Source organism: Vicia villosa, linkage group LG3, assembly GCF_029867415.1.
Source record: "Vicia villosa cultivar HV-30 ecotype Madison, WI linkage group LG3, Vvil1.0, whole genome shotgun sequence".
Classification (NCBI taxonomy): Eukaryota; Viridiplantae; Streptophyta; class Magnoliopsida; order Fabales; family Fabaceae; genus Vicia; species Vicia villosa.
The window spans coordinates 119,658,711-119,676,571 of record NC_081182.1 but is presented as its reverse complement, the minus strand read 5'-3'; the positions used below and the strand labels follow the sequence as shown (position 1 = coordinate 119,676,571).

General features: G+C 34.6%; 1 long non-coding RNA gene and 1 pseudogene across 2 annotated transcripts; both read left to right on the top strand.

Annotated features, from left to right (window-relative positions):
• Positions 1-976: 976 nt before the first annotated feature.
• Positions 977-10,572, top strand: LOC131662396 (probable disease resistance protein At4g27220; annotated as a pseudogene).
• A 3,538-nt stretch (positions 10,573-14,110) lies between these two features.
• On the top strand, positions 14,111-17,576 carry LOC131656593 (uncharacterized). 2 transcript variants are annotated; one of them, XR_009300182.1, is made up of 4 exons: positions 14,111-14,463; positions 14,669-15,908; positions 16,647-16,738; positions 17,243-17,575. It is a non-coding gene; the product is annotated as an uncharacterized LOC131656593 (long non-coding RNA). The 2 variants fall into 2 exon arrangements; XR_009300181.1 differs by having other exon boundaries at positions 14,111-15,908; positions 17,243-17,576.
• The last annotated feature ends 285 nt before the right edge of the window (positions 17,577-17,861 follow it).

The following is a 17,861-nucleotide window of genomic DNA, read 5'->3' as shown; positions in this document are numbered from 1 at the left end:
GTTAAATAATGTTTTATAAATTTGTTTAACGTTAATACATATACATATAATTTAACTATATGTTTTATATGTTTTATAACATATAGTTTAAGTTAATACATATATACTTCATATTGTTTAAAACATATAGTTTTATAAAATTATCATAAAAAACCGTTTTTATAAAATTTAAGGAGTAAGATTTACAAAAGAATTGAGGTTGTGTAGTGGTTGGCTGTTGACTAGTTATAGTAAATGTCCTGTGTTCAATTCGCCCTAATAGCAAGGGTAAGAGTTATTTTTCCCTAATTTTAATGATAAAATAAATTTTTTATATTATAAATATCTATGTGAAAAACTTATTAACTTGATTCGAAAAATGAACATAGTTATATTTTTAATGATAAGAAGTTTCTATTTCAATTTTATTTAGTGATTGAATTATATATTTGTATATTTAATTATAAGAAATTCAAAATTAAATCATTAATTATAATAAAAATATATATTTTTACTTTACGTTAATTAATAATAAAAAAGTTGAAAATCAAATTATCAAATAATTTATTTTTTATTTTTTCATCTCTAAAAACTGTTTTAAAAATTAGTTTACCAAATAAATTTTATTTTCTGCTTTATTTTGAAAAAATTATAATATCAAGCAAATTTTTTATCTCAACCACCCCCATGATGCCAATTAAAAACGAAATTAAAATTTAAAGAAATTTATATTCTCTCTCTTTTGATTGGTTGTGCCTAAAAATATGGATTTAGGTTCGTATCCATGCAAGTATTTCTCCTCCTCTTTTATCTCAACCACCCCCATGATGCCAATTAAAAACGAAATTAAAATTTAAAGAAATTTATATTCTCTCTCTTTTGATTGGTTGTGCCTAAAAATATGGATTTAGGTTCGTATCCATGCAAGTATTTCTCCTTCTTAAAAACACTTTTCTAAATTTTTTTTATAAAACATATTTTAAAAGTAAAAAGTAAAAACCTGATTCAAACATACCCTTATTGTTGGGTCTTGTACATGACAAATACTGATGTGATAAATGCATGTTTCCTGTTATCAAGAAATTAAGTAACCAAACCATACATGCATACCATATTGATGAATCTTTGCCTGATCTGTTTACATGATTATATTATCAGGTTTTCTTTATTTGATGGCAAATATTGTTGGGACAGTTGCAGCTAAAGTTGCAACTAATGTTGCAGCTAATATTGCAACTAATGTTGCAACTAATGTTGGAACTAATGTTGGAACTAATGTGACAAACTATTTTTCTGGACGAATAATCCGCGAAATACAATACTTGTTGTGCATTGATAATGTAATTGATGATCTTGAAACTGAAAAGAAGGTGCTAACCTCTGAAAGAGATATCTTGAAAGCTAAAATTGTACTGGCGAAGGAGAAAACTGAAGTAATTGAAGAACCAGTAGAGAAGTGGTTGAATGATGTGGAAAATCTCCTCAAAGAGGTGGATGTTCTTCTGGAGAGAACGGAGAGAGACAACAGCTGCTTTCAAGGATGGTTTCCAACGCGGAGAAGATATATTTTGTGCAAGCAAATGGCAGAGAAGATAGAGGCAGTGGAAAAACTCAAAGGCAAAAGCAATGATATTAATCCATTTTCTCATCTTGCTCCCCTACCAGGTATTCAGTATCAGCCATCTGAAGACTTCATTTATTTTGAATCAAGAAAAATGGCTTATGATCAACTCTTGGAGGCACTTGAGGATGATGGTGTCTCTATAATTGGTCTGCATGGAATGGGAGGATGTGGAAAAACAACCCTTGTAACAAAAGTCGGCAAGAAGGCTAAGGAACTGAATATGTTTGATATGGTTATATCAATCACAGTGTCTCGAACTCCAAATATTAGAGGCATTCAAGGAAAACTTGCTGATATGTTAAACGTAAGATTGGAGGAAGAAAGTGAAGAGGGAAGAGCACAACGTTTATGGTTGTGTTTACAAGAAAAGAAGCGAGTTCTTATAATAGTAGACGATCTATGGAAAAAGTTTCATTTGATGGATATAGGGATTCTCTTAGACAATGTTAACAAGCGAACTTGGAAGATCCTCATAATCACTCGTAGCGAGCATATTTGTACATCAATGGAATGTCAAAAGACGATTCATTTGGGACTCTTGTCTGAAGATGAATCTTGGACTTACTTCCAAAAATTTGCAAGAATTGATAACAAATTTTCCCAGTTATTGCATGGTGTGCCACAGGAAATCTGCAATGAATGCAAGGGACTTCCCCTAACAATGAAAACTGTGGCGTCGTCATTAAAAGGAAGGCCTGGAAGTGAATGGCGTCGGGAGTTAGAGAAGTTGAGGGGAAAAAGGGTATCTGATGATGAAGGAGGAGTGCAGGCTGCTTTGAGATGCATTGAATTGTGCTTTGATTCTTTGCCAAGTCCGGAAACAAAACAATTATTTCTGGTGTGTTGTCTTTTTCCCGAAAACTATCACATCCAAATAGAAGATTTGTTGAGGTATGCATCTGGACTGAGTGTGGGAGAAATAATATCGTTACAATCAATGAGGAGCTTGATCCAAGCGCGCATAATCAAACTCTTAGAATCACATTTGCTGGTGCGAGGTTCGGTTAAGATGCATGACGTGGTTCGTGAAGCAGCCTTATGGATTGCAAATAGATCAAAGAATTGCAAAATCTTGGTAAATGTGGACAACCCATTTAGTATTGTGGCAGAGGACAACAAAATAAGAGATTGTTTTGCAGTATCCTCATGGTGGTATAATGAAAATCCCTCTTTCTGTCAATTGCATGCTCCAAATCTTAAAATGCTATTGCTAAACATAGGTTCTCGTAGATCAAGGAAATCCCTGGATTTATCGCATTTAACATTTGAAGGAATACAAGGGCTTGAGGTTTTTTCTCTAACCATCGACTACAAAATTGTACGATTATCACTACCTCCCTCAATCCAACTGTTGACCAATGTTCGAACTTTGCGCTTAAATGGCTTGGAGTTTGGTGACATATCTTTCATAGCAAGCTTAATGAGACTCGAGGTTCTTGACTTGCGACGTTGTAAGTTCCACGAACTTCCTATTGGAATAGGAAAACTCTTACGTCTAAAGCTGCTAGATTTGTCAGAATGTCATATTTTTATAAGGGCCTATAATGGAGCAATAGGAAGATGTTCACAACTAGAGGAACTATATGCTTCAGCATGCTACCCAGAAGAGTATGTTTCTGAGATTGCTATGGATATTGGTATTCTCCCAAATTTACAAAGGTTTAAATTTAGTGATCAAATCACACTAAATTTAAAAGACTGTAATATCTCAAATTTGAAAGCATCTGAAAAAGCAATTCTGCAAGTAGGTAAAAGTATTTCTTTGGCAGGCATCCATGGAGGATGTAAGAATATCATCCCAGATATGGTTGGAATTGCGGGAGGCATGAATGGTTTGACTTCTCTCCATCTTATAAGTTGCGGAGAGATAGAATGCATCTTCGATGCAAACTATGATTTCAAGGAAGATGATTTGATTCCCAACTTGGTCGAGTTAAACCTTACGCTTTTGGAAAACTTGACAGCATTGGGTCGAGGTCCACCTCTGGAAGTACTACGCTACCTTGAGAAACTTGAACTACTTGATATACAAATTTGCAAGCAGTTGCACATCATTTTTCCCAGGGAATGTAAATTACGAAATCTTAAAATCCTCAGGTTAGAATATTGCAGGAGTGATGAAGTACTTTTCTCAGCATCTGTTGCTCAAAGTCTGCAGCAATTAGAACAACTAAAAATAAGTGGATGCAATGAATTGAAGCATATAATTGCTGAAAGTGGAAGTGAACATGATGGCTGTAATACAAGTGGGGAAATAACTCCAAGTTCAATGAATTCTCATTTTCTGATGACCAATCTAAGGGAAGTTGAGATTTTTAGTTGTGGAAGTTTAGAGTCAATATTTCCAATTTGCTATGTTGATGGACTTACACGATTGCAAACGCTGAAAATATCATCATCTCCTAAGCTGGAATATGTGTTTGGTGAATATGGTCATGAACACCTTTCATCACACCAGAGCCACGTTATGCTTCCTCATTTGGAATCTCTCGGACTCCTAGGTCTAGACAATTTCATTGGGATGTGTCCAGAGAATTGTCAAGCAAAGTGGCCATCTCAGTCTCTGAGGAAAATGATCATATATAACTGCCCAAAATTGGATGTACCATGGTTCAATTTGCAGGTATCCTATGATCAGAGACAACATCGTCATCTGAATGAAGTGAGTACTCATATTGAAATGCTTTGTAGTATATATACAATTTCCTTTTTTATAATACTACCTACCTTTGGATATTCCATTTCAGATTTGGAGTTTCCAATGTCTTCAGAATTTAACAGTGGGCAATTTTGCGAAATTGAAATGTTTATTCTCCATGGAAACACATAGAAGCTTACCAGAGTTGATGTATCTTGGCATTCAAGATTGTCAAGAATTGGAACAAATTGTTGCAGTAAATGAAGAAGTTTTGGAACTTCCTAATGCTGAATTGTATTTTCCAAAGCTAAAAGATATAAATGTCTATAACTGCAACAAATTGAAAAGCCTTTTCCCTCTTGCTATGGTCAGAATGCTTCCACAACTAAGTACACTTTATATAGAAAAATGTAGTCAAGTTGAAGAGGTATTTAGACATGGTCCCAGAGGAGACGATATTATCAAAGAAATGGAAGTTGTGCTACCAAACTTGACAGATATATTATTGGATGATCTACCAAATTTTGTAGATATCTGTCATGGTTATAACTTACATGCAGTTAAACTTCGACTACTTAGCATATTTGACTGCCCTAAAACTGTTACAAGCTTGAAAAAAATTCAGGTACTCTTCCCCCCTGTTGACCGTAAAATATTGACTGCTACTTTTTCACACTTTTAACACTATACTTCCACTGGTGGAAGACTTGCTTTAAAACTGCACAGAACACTTTTTACACTATACTTCCACTGGTGGATGTCTTACTTTAAAACTGCACTTTTTACTTTCTTGTTGAAAATGAAAATACAAACAAGTCTTATATAGACCTAAAAGACTTCTGCTATACTAGGAAACTAAAACAAATAAATACTCTTAATATGCCATTATCTCTTGGCTTTTCCAGTACAAAACTCTTGGCCTTTCAACTACAAGAGACTCTTTATTTTTCACAAACTTATCAATAAAAACACACTTACTAACATTAAAGTTTATTCAACAAAACTCCCCTGTAAACTTAAATGTTTCTTCTATCCATCATACCTATCAACTTCTTGCCTCTGTCGAAAATTTCTTTCGATAACGGTTTTGTGAAAATATCTGCTGCTTGATCCTTGCTTGCTACATGCCTCAATTCGACACTTCCTTCCTTCACATGTTCTCGAATGAAGTGGAAGCGAACGTCGATGTGTTTGCTCCTTTCATGATTCACTGGATTCTTTGCTAACTCAATTGCTGATTTGTTGTCCACTTGTATTACTGTTGCACCTTCCTGTTTTAGCTCCATTTTACTCAACAATCTTCTAAGCCATATTGCATGACAAACGCACCAAGATGCTGCCACATATTCAGCTTCACATGTCGAGAGTGTTACAATCGGCTGCTTCTTAGAAAGCCATGTAAATGCAGTATTTCCCATAAAGAACACATATCCTGAGGTGCTTTTCCGATCGTCTACATCTCCGCACCAATCACTGTCAGAATAACCAATCAACTTGTAATCTTCTGCTCTTGAATAAAACATTCCAAGTGACACAGTTCCTTGGATGTATCGAAGAATTCTTTTCAATGCCTTCCAATGTGTATAGACTGGTTCCTCTATGAAACGACTTACAATTCCGAAACTAAGCGAAAGATCTGGCCTTGTACATGTGAAATATCGAAGACTTCCTACCAAACTTCGATATTTGCTTGCTTCGATGCGTTCTCCTCCATCAAATTTTGACAACTTTGCACCTGGTTCCATTGGCGTCGAAATTGGATTACAGTTTTCCATCTTATATTTTTTCAAGATTTCTTTTGCATATTTCTTCTGTGAAATGAAAATTCCTGTTTCTTCTTGTCGAACCTCCAGACCAAGAAAGAATTTCATCAGACCTAAGTCTGTCATCTCGAATTCACGTGTCATTGTACCCTTGAATTCTTCTATCATCTGACTGTTGTTACTCAAGAAAATTAGATCATCGACATAGAGAGCAACGAGTAACAAGTTACCTCCATTCTTCTTTACATACAGAGCATGTTCGTAAGGACATTGCTTGAAACTGTTCTCTTTGAAGTATGTGTCTATGCGTGTATTCCATGCTCGCGGTGCTTGCTTCAACCCATAAAGCGCCTTTTTCAACTTTAACACTTTTTCTTCTTTTCCAACTTTCATGTATCCGGGTGGTTGTTCGATGTAAACTTCTTCTTCGAGCACACCATTTAGAAATGCTGTCTTGACATCCATTTGAAATATCGGCCATTTGAATTGAGCAGCTTGTGAGATAAGTAATCGAATTGTCTCCATTCTTGCAACAGGAGCAAATACTTCGTCATAATCAATTCCAGCTTTCTGTTTGTATCCCTTCGCAACAAGCCGCGCTTTATACCGTTCTATTTCGCCTTGAGCATTCATCTTTTTCTTGAACACCCACTTCACACCGATGGGTTGACTTCCTTTTGGTAATTCTGCTAGTTCCCATGTGTTGTTGCGTTCAATGGCCTTGATCTCTTCGTTCATGGCAGTTTTCCATTTTTCGTCTCGCATCGCCTCTTCGAGGCTAATGTTTTCAGTATCTGCCAAAAGACATACAAGTTGCACCTCTTCTGTTGTATCATACAAATCATGCAGACTTCGCATTCTGGGTTATACAGGTTCATCTTCATTGTCAGAATCTTCAAGTTCTGTTGAATTGCTTATTGGTACAGCGACTGATGTTTCTCTAACTTCGACGATAACTTCTGTCGAATTATTCCAGTCCCACTTGCTCATTTCGTTTACTCGAACATCTCTACTCACTATCACCTTCTTGCTTATGGGATCAAACAACCTGTACCCTTTTGTCTTCTCATCATATCCAATGAATATGTATTTCTGACTTTTGTCTTCAAGTTTTGTTCTTCGTTGATCCGGTACGTGTGCATAAGCCACACTACCAAATACTTTAAAATGAGAAACTGTTGGCTTTTGTCCGCTCCATGCTTCTTGTGGTGTTTGATCTTCTAACTTTGAATGTGGACATCGATTCTGAACATAAATGGCACATTGTACAGCTTCTGCCCAAAATTCCTTTGACATGTTCTTGCTTTTAAGCATTGATCGAACCATGTCGAGAACTGTTCGATTCTTCCTTTCAGCCACACCGTTTTGTTGAGGTGAATATGGTGCAGTTAGAAATCTCCTTATGCCCTGCTCTTCACAATACTTCAAAAAGGCTGTCGAAGTATACTCACCACCTCTGTCAGATCGAACCGCTTTGATGTGTCTGTCAGTTGCCTTCTCCACCATCACTTTGAACTTTTTGAACACCTCGAATGCTTCAGATTTTTCTTTCAAGAAATAAACCCAGGTCTTTCGTGAGAAATCGTCGATAAATGAAATGAAATACCTTTTTCCACTGAAAGATTCTGGAGTGATTGGCCCACATATGTCGGTGTGAATCAGTTCGAGAATGTGTTTAGATTGATATTCTGCCTTCTTTTGAAATGAGGTTCTGGTTTGTTTGCTAAGCACACACTCTTCACAAAACTTTTCTTCATAGTCCATGTCTGGTAGCCCGTGCACCATGTTCCTCTTTGCTAACCTTCTCAAACCAGCATGATGTAGATGACCAAAACGTAGATGCCACAGCGACGCTTTGTCTTCAACATTGACTTGCAAACATTTTCCTCGAACGCTTCTCAAGTTTAGTTTGTACATTCGATTTTTCCCCTTTTCGACTTGAGCAACCAGATGCCCCAGCTTGTCCTTCAAGTGTAATATCTGATCTTTCATGAATATCGAATAACCTTTTTCTGTGAGTTGCCCCAAACTCAAAATATTTGTCTTGAGATCTGGTACATAGTACACATCTTGGATTAACCCAGTCAAGTCATCCTTCTGCAAGTAACAAATCGTACCTTTGCCTTCGACCTTCACTTTCGATGCATCTCCGAAAGACACATGACCATCTTCAATCTTTTGCATTTCTTCAAATAGGTGTTTTTGACCACACATATGATTACTTGCCCCTGAGTCAAGATACCACATATTATCATTATTCGCGTCTACTTCTTTTTGAGTCATCAGCAGAAAGCCTTCATTCGCTTCGGCTTCCAAAGCTAGATTGGTTGTTTCTTCTACCTTCTTTTCGACTCGACAATCTTTTGCAAGATGTCCCACTTTATCACAGTTATAGCATTTGTAGGAGTTACAATCCTTTGCATAATGACCATGTTTGTTACACTTGTAACATTCTATGTTGGAGTAGTTCGACCGACCACCTCTTTGACCACGTCCTCTGCCACGCCAATTCTGCTGGCTTGACTGTCCTCTCTCGAAGTTGCTGCCTCGACCACTTCGACCACTGTCACGACCTCCACGGCCACGTCCTCTTCCTCGAAAGTTTTGAGAAAAGAGCACCGTTTCGTCTTTGGTGGACTCCTTGGTCTGAACTGCTTCGTCGTTTGTCTCCTCCTTCTTTTTGATCTTACGTTGTTCGTGTGCCTCGAGAGAACCAGCTAGCTCTTCGACTATGAGCGTTGCAAGGTCCTTCGACTCTTCTATCGCGCACACAACATTCTCAAAGTTATCGGTTAAAGATCTGAGAATCTTTTCGACAATACGAGCATCGGTCATCGTTTCTCCATTACGATTGAGTTTATTCACCACTGTTTGCAAACGCGTGATGTATTCTGATACAGTTTCTGACTCCCTCATCTTCATTCTCTCCAATTCTCCTCGAAGAGTTTGAAGACGAACTTGCTTGACTCGGTCAGCTCCTTTGTATACTTTTTCTAACGTGTCCCATGCTTGTTTCGAAGTCGTTGCACCTGCAATCTTTTCAAAGCCTGATTCATCAACAGCTCGGAACAAGATGTACAGTGTCGTCTTATCCTTCGAACTCGTCTCTTTCAACGCCTTGGTTTGAGCCGCTGTATACCCTCCGGTATTATCTGGTTCTATGAAACCAGTTTCGACTGTCTCCCATGAATCTAGAGATCCAAGAAGAGCTTTCATTTGGATACTCCAATTTTCGTAATTCGCCTTCGTTAATCGTGGTAGCGGCATTTGACTCATCGTATTCGCCATTAGCTTTGATACCAATTTGTAAAATATTGACTGCTACTTTTTCACACTTTTAACACTATACTTCCACTGGTGGAAGACTTGCTTTAAAACTGCACAGAACACTTTTTACACTATACTTCCACTGGTGGATGTCTTACTTTAAAATTGCACTTTTTACTTTCTTGTTGAAAATGAAAATACAAACAAGTCTTATATAGACCTAAAAGACTTCTGCTATACTAGGAAATTAAAACAAATAAATACTCTTAATATGCCATTATCTCTTGGCTTTTCCAGTACAAAACTCTTGGCCTTTCAACTACAAGAGACTCTTTATTTTTCACAAACTTATCAATAAAAACACAGTTACTAACATTAAAGTTTATTCAACATTAACTAGAATATTGACTTTTTTCTTAATTGCTGAAAACAATACTCGAAGCTTTGTTTTGTATCACTCCTCTTTGACTTAGATTGCACTGAATTTCTTTCGAGAATTACTAATATGCTACAAAATTAAGAAATACCACAAAATTCATATAGGGTTGATTCTTTATTCATTTATGCAAGTTGGAAATCCAACATAAAATAGTTTTTATTTCCAAATTCAATAAAGAATTCACATATAGTATATAAGTGTAGTTGGATGAAGATATTTCATCAGCTAACTGAAATTTTGATTTTCTTGTTGATAAGGATGAAACTGAAAGAAGACAAGGGAATAGAAGATGAAGATTCTTTCTATTGATGCCTGAGTTTCGCAAAAGTAATGATGTGTAAGAATCAGACCATATAAATGAGGATTTTTCGCACACATCTATTATTAAAAAACTTGTTCATTTTTTCCTCTGTTTCGTTTGCATATGAAATTGTGTCTTACTGGTTCTTGTAATTCTGATCCAGATGGATCATCATTTTACAGTGACTCTGAAGACTGCAAATCTACATGCACATTTCATCCTCACATTGCTTCCATCATGGCTACCTTACCGCCTACAACTGCACCTTGCCATCCCCAGTAGTCCATCTTTTTTGGCCCCGACCGTCATTACTTTGTTGTCGTCGCATGCTCATTTGCTGTCATTGTCGCCATTAGATCTCAATTATCTCCCCACATTGATTTCTAAAGCTTGGGAAATCATTGATCATACAAACAGAAAAAAAGGTTGTTCTATGTACCAATCAAATTATACAGTTATTAGTCTATTTTTATTTTATTTTTCTGAAAAATTATTAGTCTAATTCAATTGTAATTTGAAAAATTCTTAAGTAGACACAATTATAACAAGTGGGATTACACATAACCAATCACAAATTTTTATTAATTAAAAAATAAATACATAATTTTGTCACTCATTGCGTATCACAAGATGAATTCAATTAAAATAGAAATTAAACTTTTAATAAATTTAAATTTTTCTCTCTTTTTATTGAATGTTTATAAGAATATATGTTAAGAATTTTGTATAAATATGTCAATAAATTTATAATGAGGTTACGATATGAATCAATCACAAATAAAAAATACATTTATTTAAAAGAAAAAATATATGCTTGTAAATTTAAATTAACATGTAGAATTTATTTTAACTTTTTTTTAGTGAAAGTAAACTTTTTATTTCAAAACAATTAAATTAGTCGATCCAAATGATTTCAGGCAAAGTACAGAACTACAAATAAACAATTATATAACCTATTATATGCATAATGTATTCAGATTAGCATGAATTCTCAAAATTATATGGAGACTATATCTCATTATAATGCTGAACTTGATGTTTTCTTTTATGTTTTCGTTCATCCTAGCTTGACAAAAGTAATGTCATTTCTAGCCCTCCAAGATAGTAGTTTCAGCCACAATCATCTCTAGGACTTGTCTTCTCCATCCTTTTCTTTGATAATTCTTGAATTAACTATGCTCTTTCGCGTTCCAATTTAAAGTTTCTCTAACAAAATCAATCCATCTCAATATGTCTTTGCACACCATTTTTGTAGTCTTGCATTCAAAGAAGAGGTGATCCATTGTTTCCATATCCTTACAAAAGCTGTATATTCTATTGTTCATCACACCAAATCTCATAATCCTATCTTTTGTGGGTAGCTTGCCGAAAAGAGTCATCTAAAGTGTGAATATAGCTCGAGGCCTGGCAGAGTTATTGAAAAACAAACGTTTCCAGATGACGTGCTCATGATCTCATCTCATTTCCTTCTACATGATGGCAATTTTATATTTGGTTTTCCTGATTGAATCCTCCCAATACTGATTGTCTGTTACGAGTTCTCTACATTTCAAGATTCTTTTTAGCATCCAAAAGCAATTGGTTAGAGTTTGCCATAGCATGATGTCTTGCTTTTTGATGTAGTATTCATCAATCCATTTCACCCCTAATTTGTCTACTTTGGCCTGCAAATTCCAGAGCAGTTGATCATTGAGGTTTGATTCCACTCAACCATTGACGTAATATTTATTGAAGAGTAATTCAATATTCAGAAGATGAGCATCAGAAGTTCTGATCAGAAGATGAGCATCAGAAGTTCTGATCAGAAGATGAGCATCAGAAGTTCTGATGAGGGCTGATCTTCTGATGATTACTCAGAAGATGTTGTTGACCAGAAGATGTTATCTTCTGGGTCCCATTAGCTTAGCTATTTATTAGTAAGGGTATTTTAGTATTTGTTAGTTTTGTACTATGTGTACCTTTAGACTTGTTACTAAGTTTACTTTATTAGGGCTGATGTGGCAAGAATTTTCTTTTGTATAAATAGCCTTGTAATAGATATCATTTATCAACAACGATATTATTTTCTCTCATTACTCTTTGCGCCGTTATTCTCTTTGTCATCATCTTTATTCTTTGTGCACCAACAATTGGTATCTAGAGCTCCGGTTTCAAACACAGGGAAACACGAGTGAACGTGAATTTGTGTGACTGTGTGATTGATTTTGTTTCTGAAAAACAAAGTTGTGTTGAATCACATTTTCTCTTGGCTGTTTGTGGGTTGGGAAACACTGTGTGAGTGTGAGTGAAATCTGTTTTGTCTGCACAAGTTTAAAGATGAGTAGAAGAAACTTGATTACCAAACTTCTAGTTCTTGATGGTAAAAACTAGAATAGATGGATGATTCAAATGCGTGTATTATTTGATGCTCAAGATGTTCTAGATCTTGTCACTGGAGGATATGTTCCGGTTGCAGCGAATGCAACGGAAGAACAAAGAGAAGCACAGAGAGAGACGAAGAAGAGAGACCAAAAGGCATTGTTCTTCATCCATCAGTGTGTGGATGTGAATGTGTTTGAGAAGATTGCTGATTCTATGACGTCAAAGGAGGCGTGGGATATACTGGTCAGGTGTTACGGTGGTGACATATCAGTAAAGAAGGTGAAGCTTCAATCCCTGAGAAAGCAATATGAGAATCTCAACATGAATAACAATGAGAAATTCTCTGAGTATATCTCTAGAGTGATTTTGATCACTAATGAGATGAAGGCTTGTGGAGAAACTCTTTCTGAACAAGTAATCATAGAAAAGATATTGAGGTCACTTACTCCTCAATTTTATTATATTGTTGTATCTATTGAACATTCTAAAGATCTGGAAACCATGAGAATAGAAGAGTTGCAAAGCAGTTTAGAAGCACAAGAGTTGCGTCTGACTGAAAGAACTTCTGAGAGAGAAGTTGAGCAAGCTCCGAAGGCTTATTTTGTCAAGAAGGACCAGAAGCAGCATAGACGTGGTGATAGATTCTAGAAGGAAGCCTCAACTTCTGATGAGAAGAGATATCAGAAGGGAAAGGATAAGAATAAAGTTCAATGTTACTGTTGCAAACAGTTTGGCCATTTTGCTAGAGACTGTTTGGCAAACAAAGGAAGGAGATCAGAAGAAGCAAATATAGCCAAAGGAGGTTCAGATGATGAACCTGTGCTATTGATGGCTTCAGAGTCTGAGGAAAGATGTTCGTCAGAATGGTGGTATATGGACACTGGGTGTTCAAATCACTTGACTAGAAACAAACAATGGCTGATAGACTTTGACTCTGAAAGGAGGACAAAAATCATATGTGCTGATGACAAGTACCTGTATGCATAAGGTATGGGAAATGTCAAAGTCAAAGTGAAGAATGGAAAGACTGTTCTGATCAAAGATGTTTGGTATGTTCCTGGAATCAGAAGCAATCTGATGAGTGTGGGTCAGCTCATTGAGAAAGGTTTCTCAATTGTTATGAAGAACAACCTCTTGAAGTTGTACGATTCCAATCAGAAGTTGATTATGCAATCTGAACAGGGAAGCAACAGAACATTCAAGGTGAATGTAGAAACAACTGAAACAGAGTGTGTGAGTGCTGAAGGCTCAGAAAGTGATAGTAAGTTGTGGCATAAGAGGTTGGGGCATCTGAACTATAGAAGTCTGGGACATCTAAGTTCTAAGAAGCTTGTACATGGAATTCCAAAGATTGTGAAGCCTGAGAAGTCATGTGAGGTATGCACGAAAGGCAATCAACCACTACTACAATTTTGAACTACAATAGCACTTTTTTAATAGCACTTTTATGTAAAATGCTATTAAAATTTTCAGCTTGGACATTTAATAGCGCTTTTTTATCGGCCGCTATCATAGGGTCCTTACTTTAATAGCGCTTTTATTAAAGGGACTATTATAGGTAGTTTATAAAAAATAAAATAAAAGTGATATATGAATTAAATAGCGCTTTTGGTGCGCTATTTTAGGTACACGTGCTTTGATAGCATTTTTGCAGAAGGGCTATTATAAGATTTTCAAACAAATTAAAAATATATAATTACCAAAATATTTTCAATTAATTTCCCAATTTTTTATTTTTCAATTCGAGATGAGGTTTCTCAATCGTGCGTTCATACCCAGCATCAAACGTTCACCCTTCACCTTTATTCTTCCATTGTTAACCCTTATTCTTCAATAAAAAACTCACGATCATCCTTCTTCTTCTTCTTCTTCCATTATTAACCCTAAAACCTCTATTTATCTCTCAAATCCATTATTAACCCTAAAACCTCTATTTATCTCTCAAAACAAGAATAGTGATTCAAGAACAAAACCCACAAAATCTCAATCTCTCTCAGCTTCACCTCATTCGCTATTTCTCTATCTATCATGAGCTACTTCTCCAAATTCATTCGTTCGCCAATTCGATTCAACACATCAAATTCAGTTCCAGTAAAAATCTCTCTATCTTTGACTTTCTTTCACCTCTTATGAAACTCACTTAACACTGTTTACCTCAATTGTTCTTCAACTTCAATCAATATTACTTAGATCTAATCTAAGTTGTGATGGTTCTGTTATAATAGTTATATTTATGTTCAGAATTTTGATTGTGAAATTTTGACTAGCTATAGTGAAACTGATTTTCTTAAAACAGGTGAAATTTGAGACGGGTTCTTATTCTAGTACCAAAATTTGTAATCTTCAACCTTTATTCGAAGGAAAATCTAGTCATTATTCTAGAGCAACTTCTGTAACATCTTGTGATATGTTATCCGAAGAAAAGCCTAAAGATAATTCTGTTTATAATGTGTTGGTTGATTCATTTGGAAGGATTCACACTTATTTGAGAATATCATTAACAAAGAGATATCATTTAAGGTGTAAGTATTGTATGCCAGGTGATGTTGTGGAGATTACTCCTACCTCTCAGGTTTTAGCGAAGGACGAGATTCTGCAATTGGCGGATCTGTTTGTGAATTCTGGTGTGAATAAAATAAGGTCGACGAGTGCCGAGCCGACTATCTGAAAGGATATTATATATATATATATATATATATATATATATATATATATATATATATATATATATATATTTTGAATTGTCGAGTTTGAAGGGATTGGAGATATTGTCCATGACTACAAATGGTAATGTTCTTGCTAGAAAACTTTAAAATCTCAAAGAGTGTGGACTTACTTCGTTGAACATTAGTGTAGATACGCTTGTACCGACAGAGTGAGTTTATGACGAGACGGAAAGGACATAACAAAGTAATGAATTCAATTAATTCCGTCGTAGATCTTGGTTTTATTACGGTTACGGTATATGTTTGGTCCTCTCTCTTTACGTTTTGCAGGTTTTTATAGCTTTGGTCACCATAGTATTGTTAAATAGCAGCGCCATAGTGCAGGGGAATTTGAATAAATCACAATTGTTTTGGATACTATATTTTAGTACAAAATGTTTTGAAATACCACCTATAGTGAAGCGGAATCTGAACAAATCACTATTGTTCTGCAAAATGTTGCTATAAAATAGTAGCTATAGCAGTATTACATGTTGAAATCTGAATTGACTGTTATGTTATTTATTGCGATATGCGATAGACAACATTGGACTCACCTCCCTATCAGGATCTTTCCTATTGACTAACTCATAAATGCATTCACATATTGCTGATTGATACATTTGAATGTGTCTTGTATGTTTCTGTTGCATTCTAGATCAATTATGTTGTAATGTGTGGATTCAACGACGATGAAATCTGTGACTTTGTTTAGCTGACGCGCGAAAAGCCAATTAATGTTCGATTCATTGAGTTCATGCCTTTTGATGGAAATGTTTGGACTGTCAAGAAACTTGCACCTTACATATAAATGCTGGATACAGTGGTAAGGTAGAATATGGACTGAAGATCTCGTTTTAATAGTTTTTTTTATCTTTTCTTATAGTTGAGAACCTTCATAACAGTCATTGTCAAACAGGCGAAACAGTTTGCTAGCTTAAAAAGAATTCAGGATCATCCGACAGAAACGGCCAAAAATTTCACCATGTGCATAATGTTTAAAATTTTAAATAACTTCAACATTTTAGTCTTGTAATTTAATAGCAAACACCAAAATAAAATTATTAGATAATGTATTATTATTTTAGAGTTTAATATCTTAAGTTATTTTACAATTGAAAATACTAACTTTAAGATGTCTCACAAGGCTAAGAAGCTACACATGGTCAGCTACTTTTTGTTCTCTAGAAGATATATATATATATATATATATATATATATATAGAAATTTATCAGTTTAGAGTTAGACTTGAAGACCCTTTGAGTATTGGTTTTACATTTTCAAAACTCATGCCAAGACAATTATGGTTGCAAAATGATAGATTATAATTTTTGCAAATGGTTTTAGGAGTTTTAAAATGTTCAAACCTGCATTATGTTTATTGAGATTCATTCTAATTGTTGCTCATTCATGTACATGATTAATTCATTTGAGATGTTATTATTACCATTGGAATGTGTGGATTTAAATGAAACGATTTTCTTTGAATCACATATTATGAAAATATCTCAAAACACATACTTCAATAAAACTGAGACCAGTCTGAAGCTTTTCTTCCTCTTATGCAGTACAGATAGAGGCCCCGGTATCAAGAGTTTGTGACCTCGACACTTATTCTCCATTCGCTTTTGAACCCTTCTTCATGCCAACCAAGAATAAGGTAAATTCTTTATCTTAAATTTTCTTATAAGACTCATTTCAAATTACAAGTTACATTAATTTTTATTATTATTATTACTATTATTATTATTATTATTATTATTATTATTATTATTATTATTATTATTATTATTATTATTATTATTATTATTATTATTATTATTATTATTATTATTATTATTATTAAAGGACTGAATAGAATTTGACATTTCTTTTGTTGATTATCTCCCACACTCATGTAGTTGGCACATCGATGGTCATTGAGTAAAGTCAGATGAACTAGATGTTAATATGGATTTTAATTATTTTAAAACTAAAATACCGAGCTCAATATATGGACCTTACGATCTCTATTCAACTGCCACTATTATACCAACTCGTGAATGTGGGATTGATGACTGCACGCATTCCATATTCTTTATACTAAGGGACATAGGTAGTATTTATATGCAGCACAGTGAAGATGACTTTGACTAATGCAAGATTCATTCATTTGATCATGCAGATATTGGATGCAATTAAATCAATTGTTAACTACTAATATGCCTGATCCCTTTTTTCTGGACACCTATATGATCTTGATGCCCATCATCATAATGATCATGCTTGCATTAAGTGATGCACTGGTGTGATGCTTTAGATTTAGGAGGAAACTCATTCATTGAGAATATATATATATATATATATATATATATATATATATATATATATATATATATATATATATATATATATATATATATATATATATATATATATATATAATTGTAGATTCATTTCTTGAAATTTTAAATTTTTTGTGCGTGTGTCTGATGTGTTGTACTTTATGAGGATATATTAATGTGGTTTAGAATTGAGATTTTCTGGTAAGAATAAAAAGGCCTTATTAATATCGTTTTCCTGAAAAATGCTATTATAGACAAGGTCTTGCAATACCGTTTTAATAAAAAGTGCTAATAAATTTAGTGTCTATAGTAGCGCCTTCAAGAAAAGTGCTAATAAATTTAATGTCTATAATAGCGCTTTTAAGAAAAGCGCTATTAAAACATGTTAATGAATGCACAAATAGTAACGTAAAACTAGGCTACAATAGCGTGTTTATTAAAAGCGCTATTAAAACCTAT